Below are 15,069 nucleotides of genomic sequence, written 5' to 3'. Positions count from 1 at the left end.
TGATGTCAGTTTGTAGGGCTCCCTTGGGTCTATCAGGGCAGCACAAGTTTGAGGTGGGGACAACTTCGGTCTGGGCTCAATCCTTCGATATAAGGATTCTTTGCAGTCAGGGCCCAGCCCAGGGCCAGGGGCCCCTGGGCACATCCTTTTTCCATTTTCCCTGGGAAAGAAAACTCAGCAGTCCAGGTTGCTGATGTCAGTTTGTAGGGCTCCCTTGGGTCTATCAGGGCAGCACAAGTTTGAGGTGGGGACAACTTCGGTCTGGGCTCAATCCTTCGATATAAGGATTCTTTGCAGTCAGGGCCAGGGGCCCCTGGGCACATCCTTTTTCCATTTTCCCTGGGAAAGAAAAGTCAGCAGTCCAGGTTCCTGATGTCAGTTTGTAGGGCTCCCTTGGGTCTATCAGGGCAGCACAAGTTTGATGTGGGGACAACTTCGGTCTGGGTTTTATTCTTCGATATAAGGATTCTTTGCAGTCAGGGCCAGGGGCCCCTGGGCACATACTTTTTCCATTTCCCCCGAAAAAGAAAACTCAGCAGTCCAGGTTCCTGATGTCAGTTTGTAGGGCTCCCTTGGGTCTATCAGGGCAGCACAAGTTTGAGGTGGGGACAACTTCGGTGTGGGGTGCATCCTTCGATATAAGGATTCTTTGCATTCAGGTCCCAGCCCAGGGCCAGGGGCCCCTGGGCACATCCTTTTTCCATTTTCCCTGGGAAAGAAAACTCAGCAGTCCAGGTTCCTGATGTCAGTTTGTAGGGCTCCCTTGGGTCTATCAGGGCAGCACAAGTTTGAGGTGGGGACAACTTCGGTGTGGGCTCCATCCTTCGATATAAGGATTCTTTGCAGTCAGGTCAAGGGGCCCCTGGGCACATCCTTTTTCCATTTTCCCTGGGAAAGAAAACTCAGCAGTCCAGGTTCCTGATGTCAGTTTGTAGGGCTCCCTTGGGTCTATCAGGGCAGCACAAGTTTGATGTGGGGACAACTTCGGTCTGGGTTTTATTCTTCGATATAAGGATTCTTTGCAGTCAGGGCCAGGGGCCCCTGGGCACATACTTTTTCCATTTCCCCCGAAAAAGAAAACTCAGCAGTCCAGGTTCCTGATGTCAGTTTGTAGGGCTCCCTTGGGTCTATCAGGGCAGCACAAGTTTGAGGTGGGGACAACTTCGGTGTGGGCTCCATCCTTCGATATAAGGATTCTTTGCATTCAGGGCCCAGCCCAGGGCCAGGAGCCCCTGGGCACATCCTTTGGCCATTTTCCCTGGGAAAGAAAACTCAGCAGTCCAGGTTCCTGATGTCAGTTTGTAGGGCTCCCTTGGGTCTATCAGGGCAGCACAAGTTTGAGGTGGGGACATCTTCGGTCTCGAATCCATCCTTAGATATAAGGATTCTTTGCAGTCAGGCCCAGCCCAGGGCCAGGGGCCCCTGGGCACATCCTTTTTCCATTTTCCCTGGGAAAGAAAACTCAGCAGTCCAGGTTCCTGATGTCAGTTTGTAGGGCTCCCTTGGGTCTATCAGGGCAGCACAAGTTTGAGGTGGGGACAACTTCGGTATGGGCTCAATCCTTCGATATAAGGATTCTTTGCAGTCAGGACCAGCCCAGGGCGAGGGGCCCCTGGGCACATCCTTTGGCCATTTTCCCTGGGAAAGAAAACTCAGCAGTCCAGGTTCCTGATGTCAGTTTGTAGGGCTCCCTTGGTTCTATCAGGGTAGCACAAGTTTGAGGTGGGGACAAATTCGGTGTGGGGTGCATCCTTCGATATAAGGATTCTTTGCATTCAGGGCCCAGCCCAGGGCCAGGGGCCCCTGGGCACATCCTTTTTCCATTTTCCCTGGGAAAGAAAACTCAGCAGTCCAGGTTCCTGATGTCAGTTTGTAGGGCTCCCTTGGGTCTATCAGGGCAGCACAAGTTTGAGGTGGGGACAACTTCGGTGTGGGGTGCATCCTTCGATATAAGGATTCTTTGCAGTCAGGGCCAGGGGCCCCTGGGCACATCCTTTTTCCATTTTCCCTGGGAAAGAAAACTCAGCAGTCCAGGTTCCTGATGTCAGTTTGTAGGGCTCCCTTGGGTCTATCAGGGCAGCACAAGTTTGAGGAGGGGACAACTTCGGTCTCGGGTCCATCCTTCGATATAAGGATTCTTTGCAGTCAGGGCCCAGCCCAGGGCCAGGAGCCCCTGGGCACATCCTTTTTCCATTTTCCCTGGGAAAGAAAACTCAGCAGTCCAGGTTCCTGATGTCAGTTTGTAGGGCTCCCTTGGGTCTATCAGGGCAGCACAAGTTTGAGGTGGGGACAACTTCGGTCTGGGCTCAATCCTTCGATATAAGGATTCTTTGCAGTCAGGACCCAGCCCAGGGCCAGGGGCCCCTGGGCACATCCTTTTTCCATTTTCCCTGGGAAAGAAAACTCAGCAGTCCAGGTTCCTGATGTCAGTTTGTAGGGCTCCCTTGGGTCTATCAGGGCAGCACAAGTTTGAGGTGGGGACAACTTCGGTCTGGGCTCAATCCTTCGATATAAGGATTCTTTGCAGTCAGGGCCCAGCCCAGGGCCAGGGGCCCCTGGGCACATCCTTTTTCCATTTTCCCTGGAAAAGAAAACTCAGCAGTCCAGGTTCCTGATGTCAGTTTGTAGGGCTCCCTTCGGTCTATCAGGGCAGCACAAGTTTGAGGTGGGGACAACTTCGGTCTGGGCTCAATCCTTCGATATAAGGATTCTTTGCAGTCAGGGCCAGGGGCCCCTGGGCACATCCTTTTTCCATTTTCCCTGGGAAAGAAAAGTCAGCAGTCCAGGTTCCTGATGTCAGTTTGTAGGGCTCCCTTGGGTCTATCAGGGCAGCACAAGTTTGATGTGGGGACAACTTCGGTCTGGGTTTTATTCTTCGATATAAGGATTCTTTGCAGTCAGGGCCAGGGGCCCCTGGGCACATACTTTTTCCATTTCCCCCGAAAAAGAAAACTCAGCAGTCCAGGTTCCTGATGTCAGTTTGTAGGGCTCCCTTGGGTCTATCAGGGCAGCACAAGTTTGAGGTGGGGACAACTTCGGTGTGGGGTGCATCCTTCGATATAAGGATTCTTTGCATTCAGGTCCCAGCCCAGGGCCAGGGGCCCCTGGGCACATCCTTTTTCCATTTTCCCTGGGAAAGAAAACTCAGCAGTCCAGGTTCCTGATGTCAGTTTGTAGGGCTCCCTTGGGTCTATCAGGGCAGCACAAGTTTGAGGTGGGGACAACTTCGGTGTGGGCTCCATCCTTCGATATAAGGATTCTTTGCAGTCAGGTCAAGGGGCCCCTGGGCACATCCTTTTCCCATTTTCCCTGGGAAAGAAAACTCAGCAGTCCAGGTTCCTGATGTCAGTTTGTAGGGCTCCCTTGGGTCTATCAGGGCAGCACAAGTTTGATGTGGGGACAACTTCGGTCTGGGTTTTATTCTTCGATATAAGGATTCTTTGCAGTCAGGGCCAGGGGCCCCTGGGCACATACTTTTTCCATTTCCCCCGAAAAAGAAAACTCAGCAGTCCAGGTTCCTGATGTCAGTTTGTAGGGCTCCCTTGGGTCTATCAGGGCAGCACAAGTTTGAGGTGGGGACAACTTCGGTGTGGGGTGCATCCTTCGATATAAGGATTCTTTGCATTCAGGGCCCAGCCCAGGGCCAGGGGCCCCTGGGGACATCCTTTGGCCATTTTCCCTGGGAAAGAAAACTCAGCAGTCCAGGTTCCTGATGTCAGTTTGTAGGGCTCCCTTGGGTCTATCAGGGCAGCACAAGTTTGAGGTGGGGACAACTTCGGTGTGGGGTGCATCCTTCGATATAAGGATTCTTTGCATTCAGGGCCCAGCCCAGGGCCAGGGGCCCCTGGGCACATCCTTTGGCCATTTTCCCTGGGAAAGAAAACTCAGCAGTCCAGGTTCCTGATGTCAGTTTGTAGGGCTCCCTTGGGTCTATCAGGGCAGCACAAGTTTGAGGTGGGGACAAATTCGGTCTGGGCTCAATCCTTCGATTTAAGGATTCTTTGCAGTCAGGACCCAGCCCAGGGCCAGGGGCCCCTGGGCACACCCTTTTTCCATTTTTCCTGGGAAAGAAAACTCAGCAGTCCAGGTTCCTGATGTCAGTTTGTAGGGCTCCCTTGGGTCTATCAGGGCAGCACAAGTTTGAGGTGGGGACAACTTCGGTCTGGGCTCCATCCTTCGATATAAGGATTTTTTGAAGTCAGGGCCAGGGGCCCCTGGGCACATCCTTTTTCCATTTTCCCTGGGAAAGAAAACTCAGCAGTCCAGGTTCCTGATGTCAGTTTGTAGGGCTCCCTTCGGTCTATCAGGGCAGCACAAGTTTGAGGTGGGGACAACTTCGGTATGGGCTCAATCCTTCGATATAAGGATTCTTTGCAGTCAGGCCCAGCCCAGGCCCAGGGGCCCCTGGGCACATCCTTTTTCCATTTTCCCTGGGAAAGAAAACTCAGCAGTCCAGGTTCCTGATGTCAGTTTGTAGGGCTCCCTTGGGTCTATCAGGGCAGCACAAGTTTGAGGTGGGGACAACTTTGGTCTGGGCTCAATCCTTCGATATAAGGATTCTTTGCAGTCAGGGCCAGGGTCCCCTGGGCACATCCTTTTTCCATTTTCCCTGGGAAAGAAAACTCAGCAGTCCAGGTTCCTGATGTCAGTTTGTAGGGCTCCCTTGGGTCTATCAGGGCAGCACAAGTTTGATGTGGGGACAACTTCGGTCTGGGTTTTATTCTTCGATATAAGGATTCTTTGCAGTCAGGGCCAGGGGCCCCTGGGCACATACTTTTTCCATTTCCCCCGAAAAAGAAAACTCAGCAGTCCAGGTTCCTGATGTCAGTTTGTAGGGCTCCCTTGGGTCTATCAGGGCAGCACAAGTTTGAGGTGGGGACAACTTCGGTGTGGGGTGCATCCTTCGATATAAGGATTCTTTGCATTTAGGGCCCAGCCCAGGGCCAGGGGCCCCTGGGCACATCCTTTGGCCATTTTCCCTGGGAAAGAAAACTCAGCAGTCCAGGTTCCTGATGTCAGTTTGTAGGGCTCCCTTGGGTCTATCAGGGCAGCACAAGTTTGAGGTGGGGACAACTTCGGTCTGGGCTCCATCCTTCGATATAAGGATTCTTTGCAGTCAGGTCAAGGGGCCCCTGGGCACATCCTTTTTCCATTTTCCCTGGGAAAGAAAACTCAGCAGTCCAGGTTCCTGATGTCAGTTTGTAGGGCTCCCTTGGGTCTATCAGGGCAGCACAAGTTTTTGGAGGGGACAACTTTGGTCTCAGGTCCATCCTTCGATATAAGGATTCTTTGCAGTCAGGGCCCGGCCCAGGGCCAGGGGCCCCTGGGCACATCCTTTTTCCATTTTCCCTGGGAAAGAAAACTCAGCAGTCCAGGTTCCTGATGTCAGTTTGTAGGGCTCCCTTGGGTCTATCAGGGCAGCACAAGTTTGAGGTGGTGACAACTTTGGTCTGGGTTCCATTCTTCGATATAAGGATGCTTTGCATTCAGGGCCAGGGGCCCCTGGGCACATCCTTTTCCCATTTTCCCCGGGAAAGAAAACTCAGCAGTCCAGGTTCCTGATGTCAGTTTGTAGGGCTCCCTTGGGTCTATCAGGGCAGCACAAGTTTGAGGTGGGGACAACTTCGGTCTGGGCTCCATCCTTCGATATAAGGATTCTTTGCATTCAGGGCCCAGCCCAGGGCCAGGAGCCCCTGGGCACATCCTTTGGCCATTTTCCCTGGGAAAGAAAACTCAGCAGTCCAGGTTCCTGATGTCAGTTTGTAGGGCTCCCTTGGGTCTATCAGGGCAGCACAAGTTTGAGGTGGGGACATCTTCGGTCTCGAATCCATCCTTAGATATAAGGATTCTTTGCAGTCAGGCCCAGCCCAGGGCCAGGGGCCCCTGGGCACATCCTTTTTCCATTTTCCCTGGGAAAGAAAACTCAGCAGTCCAGGTTCCTGATGTCAGTTTGTAGGGCTCCCTTGGGTCTATCAGGGCAGCACAAGTTTGAGGTGGGGACAACTTCGGTATGGGCTCAATCCTTCGATATAAGGATTCTTTGCAGTCAGGACCAGCCCAGGGCGAGGGGCCCCTGGGCACATCCTTTTTCCATTTTCCCTGGGAAAGAAAACTCAGCAGTCCAGGTTCCTGATGTCAGTTTGTAGGGCTCCCTTGGTTCTATCAGGGTAGCACAAGTTTGAGGTGGGGACAAATTCGGTGTGGGGTGCATCCTTCGATATAAGGATTCTTTGCATTCAGGGCCCAGCCCAGGGCCAGGGGCCCCTGGGCACATCCTTTTTCCATTTTCCCTGGGAAAGAAAACTCAGCAGTCCAGGTTCCTGATGTCAGTTTGTAGGGCTCCCTTGGGTCTATCAGGGCAGCACAAGTTTGAGGTGGGGACAACTTCGGTGTGGGCTCCATCCTTCGATATAAGGATTCTTTGCAGTCAGGGCCAGGGGCCCCTGGGCACATCCTTTTTCCATTTTCCCTGGGAAAGAAAACTCAGCAGTCCAGGTTCCTGATGTCAGTTTGTAGGGCTCCCTTGGGTCTATCAGGGCAGCACAAGTTTGAGGAGGGGACAACTTCGGTCTCGGGTCCATCCTTCGATATAAGGATTCTTTGCAGTCAGGGCCCAGCCCAGGGCCAGGAGCCCCTGGGCACATCCTTTTTCCATTTTCCCTGGGAAAGAAAACTCAGCAGTCCAGGTTCCTGATGTCAGTTTGTAGGGCTCCCTTGGGTCTATGAGGGCAGCACAAGTTTGAGGTGGGGACAACTTCGGTCTGGGCTCAATCCTTCGATATAAGGATTCTTTGCAGTCAGGACCCAGCCCAGGGCCAGGGGCCCCTGGGCACATCCTTTTTCCATTTTCCCTGGGAAAGAAAACTCAGCAGTCCAGGTTCCTGATGTCAGTTTGTAGGGCTCCCTTGGGTCTATCAGGGCAGCACAAGTTTGAGGTGGGGACAACTTCGGTCTGGGCTCAATCCTTCGATATAAGGATTCTTTGCATTCAGGGCCCAGCCCAGGGCCAGGGGCCCCTGGGCACATCCTTTTTCCATTTTCCCTGGGAAAGAAAACTCAGCAGTCCAGGTTGCTGATGTCAGTTTGTAGGGCTCCCTTGGGTCTATCAGGGCAGCACAAGTTTGAGGTGGGGACAACTTCGGTCTGGGCTCAATCCTTCGATATAAGGATTCTTTGCAGTCAGGGCCAGGGGCCCCTGGGCACATCCTTTTTCCATTTTCCCTGGGAAAGAAAAGTCAGCAGTCCAGGTTCCTGATGTCAGTTTGTAGGGCTCCCTTGGGTCTATCAGGGCAGCACAAGTTTGATGTGGGGACAACTTCGGTCTGGGTTTTATTCTTCGATATAAGGATTCTTTGCAGTCAGGGCCAGGGGCCCCTGGGCACATACTTTTTCCATTTCCCCCGAAAAAGAAAACTCAGCAGTCCAGGTTCCTGATGTCAGTTTGTAGGGCTCCCTTGGGTCTATCAGGGCAGCACAAGTTTGAGGTGGGGACAACTTCGGTGTGGGGTGCATCCTTCGATATAAGGATTCTTTGCATTCAGGTCCCAGCCCAGGGCCAGGGGCCCCTGGGCACATCCTTTTTCCATTTTCCCTGGGAAAGAAAACTCAGCAGTCCAGGTTCCTGATGTCAGTTTGTAGGGCTCCCTTGGGTCTATCAGGGCAGCACAAGTTTGAGGTGGGGACAACTTCGGTGTGGGCTCCATCCTTCGATATAAGGATTCTTTGCAGTCAGGTCAAGGGCCCCCTTGGCACATCCTTTTTCCATTTTCCCTGGGAAAGAAAACTCAGCAGTCCAGGTTCCTGATGTCAGTTTGTAGGGCTCCCTTGGGTCTATCAGGGCAGCACAAGTTTGAGGAGGGGACAACTTCGGTCTCGGGTCCATCCTTCGATATAAGGATTCTTTGCAGTCAGGGCCCAGCCCAGGGCCAGGGGCCCCTGGGCACATCCTTTTTCCATTTTCCCTGGAAAAGAAAACTCAGCAGTCCAGGTTCCTGATGTCAGTTTGTAGGGCTCCCTTCGGTCTATCAGGGCAGCACAAGTTTGAGGTGGGGACAACTTCGGTCTGGGCTCAATCCTTCGATATAAGGATTCTTTGCAGTCAGGTCAAGGGCCCCCTTGGCACATCCTTTTTCCATTTTCCCTGGGAAAGAAAACTCAGCAGTCCAGGTTCCTGATGTCAGTTTGTAGGGCTCCCTTCGGTCTATCAGGGCAGCACAAGTTTGAGGAGGGGACAACTTCGGTCTGGGCTCAATCCTTCGATATAAGGATTCTTTGCAGTCAGGGCCCAGCCCAGGGCCAGGGGCCCCTGGGCACATCCTTTTTCCATTTTCCCTGGAAAAGAAAACTCAGCAGTCCAGGTTCCTGATGTCAGTTTGTAGGGCTCCCTTCGGTCTATCAGGGCAGCACAAGTTTGAGGTGGGGACAACTTCGGTCTGGGCTCAATCCTTCGATATAAGGATTCTTTGCAGTCAGGGCCAGGGTCCCCTGGGCACATCCTTTTTCCATTTTCCCTGGGAAAGAAAACTCAGCAGTCCAGGTTCCTGATGTCAGTTTGTAGGGCTCCCTTGGGTCTATCAGGGCAGCACAAGTTTGATGTGGGGACAACTTCGGTCTGGGTTTTATTCTTCGATATAAGGATTCTTTGCAGTCAGGGCCAGGGGCCCCTGGGCACATACTTTTTCCATTTCCCCCGAAAAAGAAAACTCAGCAGTCCAGGTTCCTGATGTCAGTTTGTAGGGCTCCCTTGGGTCTATCAGGGCAGCACAAGTTTGAGGTGGGGACAACTTCGGTGTGGGGTGCATCCTTCGATATAAGGATTCTTTGCATTCAGGGCCCAGCCCAGGGCCAGGGGCCCCTGGGCACATCCTTTGGCCATTTTCCCTGGGAAAGAAAACTCAGCAGTCCAGGTTCCTGATGTCAGTTTGTAGGGCTCCCTTGGGTCTATCAGGGCAGCACAAGTTTGAGGTGGGGACAACTTCGGTGTGGGGTGCATCCTTCGATATAACGATTCTTTGCAGTCAGGGTCCAGCCCAGGGCCAGGAGCCCCTGGGCACATCCTTTTTCCATTTTCCCTGGGAAAGAAAACTCAGCAGTCCAGGTTCCTGATGTCAGTTTGTAGGGCTCCCTTGGGTCTATCAGGGCAGCACAAGTTTGAGGTGGGGACAACTTCGGTCTGGGTTTTATTCTTCGATATAAGGATTCTTTGCAGTCAGGGCCAGGGGCCCCTGGGCACATACTTTTTCCATTTCCCCCGAAAAAGAAAACTCAGCAGTCCAGGTTCCTGATGTCAGTTTGTAGGGCTCCCTTGGGTCTATCAGGGCAGCACAAGTTTGAGGTGGGGACAACTTCGGTGTGGCATGCATCTTTCGATATAAGGATTCTTTGCATTCAGGGCCCAGCCCAGGGCCAGGGGCCCCTGGGCACATCCTTTGGCCATTTTCCCTGGGAAAGAAAACTCAGCAGTCCAGGTTCCTGATGTCAGTTTGTAGGGCTCCCTTGGGTCTATCAGGGCAGCACAAGTTTGAGGTGGGGACAACTTCGGTGTGGGGTGCATCCTTCGATATAAGGATTCTTTGCATTCAGGGCCCAGCCCAGGGCCAGGAGCCCCTGGGCACATCCTTTGGCCATTTTCCCTGGGAAAGAAAACTCAGCAGTCCAGGTTCCTGATGTCAGTTTGTAGGGCTCCCTTGGGTCTATCAGGGCAGCACAAGTTTGAGGTGGGGACAACTTTGGTCTGGGCTCCATCCTTCGATATAAGGATTCTTTGCAGTCAGGCCCAGCCCAGGGCGAGGGGCCCCTGGGCACATCCTTTTTCCATTTTCCCTGGGAAAGAAAACTCAGCAGTCCAGGTTCCTGATGTCAGTTTGTAGGGCTCCCTTGGGTCTATCAGGGCAGCACAAGTTTGAGGTGGGGACAACTTCGGTGTGGGCTCCATCCTTCGATATAAGGATTCTTTGCAGTCAGGGCCCAGCCCAGGGCCAGGAGCCCCTGGGCACATCCTTTTTCCATTTTCCCTGGGAAAGAAAACTCAGCAGTCCAGGTTCCTGATGTCAGTTTGTAGGGCTCCCTTGGGTCTATCAGGGCAGGACAAGTTTGAGGTGGGGACAACTTCGGTCTGGGCTCAATCCTTCGATATAAGGATTCTTTGCAGTCAGGGCCAGGGTCCCCTGGGCACATCCTTTTTCCATTTTCCCTGGGAAAGAAAACTCAGCAGTCCAGGTTCCTGATGTCAGTTTGTAGGGCTCACTTGGGTCTATCAGGGCAGCACAAGTTTGATGTGGGGACAACTTCGGTCTGGGTTTTATTCTTCGATATAAGGATTCTTTGCAGTCAGGGCCAGGGGCCCCTGGGCACATCCTTTTTCCATTTTCCCTGGGAAAGAAAACTCAGCAGTCCAGGTTCCTGATGTCAGTTTGTAGGGCTCCCTTGGGTCTATCAGGGCAGCACAAGTTTGAGGTGGGGACATCTTCGGTCTTCGGTCCATCCTTAGATATAAGGATTCTCTGCAGTCAGGCCCAGCCCAGGGCCATGGGTCCCTGGGCACATCCTTTTTCCATTTTCCCTGGGAAAGAAAACTCAGCAGTCCAGGTTCCTGATGTCAGTTTGTAGGGCTCCCTTGGGTCTATCAGGGCAGCACAAGTTTGAGGTGGGGACATCTTCGGTCTCGGGTCCATCCTTCGATATAAGGATTCTTTGCAGTCAGGGCCCAGCCCAGGGCCAGGGGCCCCTGGGCACATCCTTTTTCCATTTTCCCTGGGAAAGAAAACTCAGCAGTCCAGGTTCCTGATGTCAGTTTGTAGGGCTCCCTTGGGTCTATCAGCGCAGCACAAGTTTGAGGTGGGGACAACTTCGGTCTGGGCTCCATCCTTCGATATAAGGATTCTTTGCAGTCAGGGCCAGGGGCCCCTGGGCACATCCTTTTCCCATTTCCCTGGGAAAGAAAACTCAGCAGTCCAGGTTCCTGATGTCAGTTTGTAGGGCTCCCTTGGATCTATCAGCGCAGCACAAGTTTGAGGTGGGGACAACTTCGGTCTGGGCTCCATCCTTCGATATAAGGATTCTTTGCAGTCAGGGCCAGGGGCCCCTGGGCACATCCTTTTCCCATTTTCCCTGGGAAAGAAAACTCAGCAGTCCAGGTTCCTGATGTCAGTTTGTAGGGCTCCCTTGGGTCTATCAGGGCAGCACAAGTTTGAGGTGGGGACAACTTTGGTCTGGGCTCCATTCTTCGATATAAGGATTCTTTGCATTCAGGGCCAGGGGCCCCTGGGCACACCCTTTTTCCATTTTTCCTGGGAAAGAAAACTCAGCAGTCCAGGTTCCTGATGTCAGTTTGTAGGGCTCCCTTGGGTCTATCAGGGCAGCACAAGTTTGAGGTGGGGACAACTTCGGTCTGGGCTCCATCCTTCGATATAACGAATCTTTGCATTCAGGGCCCAGCCCAGGGCCAGGAGCCCCTGGGCACATCCTTTGGCCATTTTCCCTGGGAAAGAAAACTCAGCAGTCCAGGTTCCTGATGTCAGTTTGTAGGGCTCCCTTGGGTCTATCAGGGCAGCACAAGTTTGAGGTGGGGACAACTTCGGTCTGGGCTCCATCCTTCGATATAAGGATTCTTTGCAGTCAGGGCCAGGGGCCCCTGGGCACATCCTTTTTCCATTTTCCCTGGGAAAGAAAACTCAGCAGTCCAGGTTCCTGATGTCAGTTTGTAGGGCTCCCTTGGGTCTATCAGGGCAGCACAAGTTTGAGGTGGGGACAACTTCGGTGTGGGGTGCATCCTTCGATATAAGGATTCTTTGCATTCAGGGCCCAGCCCAGGGCCAGGGGCCCCTGGGCACATCCTTTGGCCATTTTCCCTGGGAAAGAAAACTCAGCAGTCCAGGTTCCTGATGTCAGTTTGTAGGGCTCCCTTGGGTCTATCAGGGCAGCACAAGTTTGAGGTGGGGACAACTTCGGTCTGCGCTCCATCCTTCGATATAAGGATTCTTTGCAGTCAGGTCAAGGGGCCCCTGGGCACATCCTTTTTCCATTTTTCCTGGGAAAGAAAACTCAGCAGTCCAGGTTCCTGATGTCAGTTTGTAGGGCTCCCTTGGGTCTATCAGGGCAGCACACGTTTGAGGTGGGGACATCTTTGGTCTCGGGTCCATCCTTCGATATAAGGATTCTTTGCAGTCAGGCCCAGCCCAAGGCCAGGGGTCCCCTGGGCACATACTTTTTCCATTTTCCCTGGGAAAGAAAACTCAGCAGTCCAGGTTCCTGATGTCAGTTTGTAGGGCTCCCTTGGGTCTATCAGGGCAGCACAAGTTTGAGGTGGGGACAACTTCGGTCTGGGCTCCATCCTTCGATATAAGGATTCTTTGCAGTCAGGGCCAGGGGCCCCTGGGCACATCCTTTTTCCATTTTCCCTGGAAAAGAAAACTCAGCAATCCAGGTTCCTGATGTCAGTTTGTAGGGCTCCCTTGGGTCTATCAGGGCAGCACAAGTTTGAGGTGGGGACAACTTCGGTCTGGGCTCAATCCTTCGATATAAGGATTCTTTGCCGTCAGGCCCAGCCCAGGGCCAGGGGCCCCTGGGCACATCCTTTTTCCATTCTCCCTGGAAAAGAAAACTCAGCAGTCCAGGTTCCTGATGTCAGTTTGTAGGGCTCCCTTGGGTCTATCAGGGCAGCACAAGTTTGAGGTGGGGACAACTTCGGTCTGGGCTCAATCCTTCGATATAAGGATTCTTTGCATTCAGGGCCCTGCCCAGGGCCAGGGGCCCCTGGGCACATCCTTTTTCCATTTTCCCTGGGAAAGAAAACTCAGCAGTCCAGGTTCCTGATGTCAGTTTGTAGGGCTCCCTTGGGTCTATCAGGGCAGCACAAGTTTGAGGTGGGGACAACTTCGGTCTGGGCTCCATCCTTCGATATAAGGATTCTTTGCAGTCAGGCCCAGCCCTGGGCCAGGGGCCCCTGGGCACATCCTTTGGCCATTTTCCCTGGGAAAGAAAACTCAGCAGTCCAGGTTCCTGATGTCAGTTTGTAGGGCTCCCTTGGGTCTATCAGGGCAGCACAAGTTTGAGGTGGGGACAACTTCGGTCTGGGCTCCATTCTTCGATATAAGGATTCTTTGCAGTCAGGGCGAGGGGCCCCTGGGCACATCCTTTTCCCATTTTCCCCGGGAAAGAAAACTCAGCAGTCCAGGTTCCTGATGTCAGTTTGTAGGGCTCCCTTGGGTCTATCAGGGCAGCACAAGTTTGAGGTGGGGCATCTTCGGTCTCGGGTCCATCCTTCGATATAAGGATTCTTTGCAGTCAGGCCCAGCCCAGGGCCAGGGGCCCCTGGGCACATGCTTTGGCCCTTTTCCCTGGGAAAGAAAACTCAGCAGTCCAGGTTCCTGATGTCAGTTTGTAGGGCTCCCTTGGGTCTATCAGGGCAGCACAAGTTTGAGGTGGGGACAACTTTGGTCTGGGCTCCATCCTTCAATATAAGGATTCTTTGCAGTCAGGGCCAGGGGCCCCTGGGCACATCCTTTTTCCATTTTCCCTGGAAAAGAAAACTCAGCAGTCCAGGTTCCTGATGTCAGTTTGTAGGGCTCCCTTCGGTCTATCAGGGCAGCACAAGTTTGAGGTGGGGACAACTTCGGTCTGGGCTCAATCCTTCGATATAAGGATTCTTTGCAGTCAGGGCCAGGGGCCCCTGGGCACATCCTTTTTCCATTTTCCCTGGGAAAGAAAACTCAGCAGTCCAGGTTCCTGATGTCAGTTTGTAGGGCTCTTTTCGGTCTATCAGGGCAGCACAAGTTTGAGGTGGGGACAACTTCGGTGTGGGGTGCATCCTTCGATATAAGGATTCTTTGCATTCAGGGCCCAGCCCAGGGCCAGGGGCCCCTGGGCACATCCTTTGGCCATTTTCCCTGGGAAAGAAAACTCAGCAGTCCAGGTTCCTGATGTCAGTTTGTAGGGCTCCCTTGGGTCTATCAGGGCAGCACAAGTTTGAGGTGGGGACAACTTCGGTCTGGGCTCCATCCTTCGATATAAGGATTCTTTGCAGTCAGGGCCAGGGGCCCCTGGGCACATCCTTTTTCCATTTTCCCTGGAAAAGAAAACTCAGCAGTCCAGGTTCCTGATGTCAGTTTGTAGGGCTCCCTTGGGTCTATCAGGGCAGCACAAGTTTGAGGTGGGGACAAATTCGGTCTGGGCTCAATCCTTCGATTTAATGATTCTTTGCAGTCAGGACCCAGCCCAGGGCCAGGGGCCCCTGGGCACACCCTTTTTCCATTTTTCCTGGGAAAGAAAACTCAGCAGTCCAGGTTCCTGATGTCAGTTTGTAGGGCTCCCTTGGGTCTATCAGGGCAGCACAAGTTTGAGGTGGGGACAACTTCGGTCTGGGCTCCATCCTTCGATATAAGGATTTTTTGAAGTCAGGGCCAGGGGCCCCTGGGCACATCCTTTTTCCATTTTCCCTGGGAAAGAAAACTCAGCAGTCCAGGTTCCTGATGTCAGTTTGTAGGGCTCCCTTCGGTCTATCAGGGCAGCACAAGTTTGAGGTGGGGACAACTTCGGTATGGGCTCAATCCTTCGATATAAGGATTCTTTGCAGTCAGGCCCAGCCCAGGCCCAGGGGCCCCTGGGCACATCCTTTTTCCATTTTCCCTGGGAAAGAAAACTCAGCAGTCCAGGTTCCTGATGTCAGTTTGTAGGGCTCCCTTGGGTCTATCAGGGCAGCACAAGTTTGAGGTGGGGACAACTTTGGTCTGGGCTCAATCCTTCGATATAAGGATTCTTTGCAGTCAGGCCCAGCCCAGGGCGAGGGGCCCCTGGGCACATACTTTTTCCATTTTCCCTGGGAAAGAAAACTCAGCAGTCCAGGTTCCTGATGTCAGTTTGTAGGGCTCCCTTGGGTCTATCAGGGCAGCACAAGTTTGAGGTGGGGACAAATTCGGTGTGGGGTGCATCCTTCGATATAAGGATTCTTTGCATTCAGGGCCCAGCCCAGGGCCAGGGGCCCCTGGGCACATCCTTTTTCCATTTTCCCTGGGAAAGAAAACTCAGCAGTCCAGGTTCCTGATGTCAGTTTGTAGGGCTCCCTTGGGTCTA

The sequence above is a fragment of the Lonchura striata genome, chromosome 25, assembly GCF_050655825.1.
Source record: "Lonchura striata isolate lonStrDom1 chromosome 25, ASM5065582v1, whole genome shotgun sequence".
NCBI lineage: Eukaryota > Metazoa > Chordata > Aves > Passeriformes > Estrildidae > Lonchura > Lonchura striata.
Note: the sequence above shows the minus strand (reverse complement) of the source record.